We start from the raw sequence: 284 nt of genomic DNA on the forward strand, positions 1-284 counted from the left end.
CTGTGGTGTAATATGTTTTTCTCTGACTTTTTGGAAGTTTTTCTTTATAGTAATATAAGTGAATTTTTATTTTTAAGGCATTTGAAAGCAAATCTCAATACATCCAAAAAATCCTATTATTGGAAAGAAAATTACCATATCTTTGAGAAACAAGGACATCTCTCCAACTCAATGTAAGAAGTAAGCGTCCACATGTAGAAGGCTCTTGTTGTGAGTGCTCACATGTCAGGCAGGAGCCTGTCCAAGGGACAGAGGACCTTGCGTGCTTTAGAGCCTACTCTTTC

This window comes from Mus pahari, chromosome 15, assembly GCF_900095145.1.
Source record: "Mus pahari chromosome 15, PAHARI_EIJ_v1.1, whole genome shotgun sequence".
Classification (NCBI taxonomy): domain Eukaryota; kingdom Metazoa; phylum Chordata; class Mammalia; order Rodentia; family Muridae; genus Mus; species Mus pahari.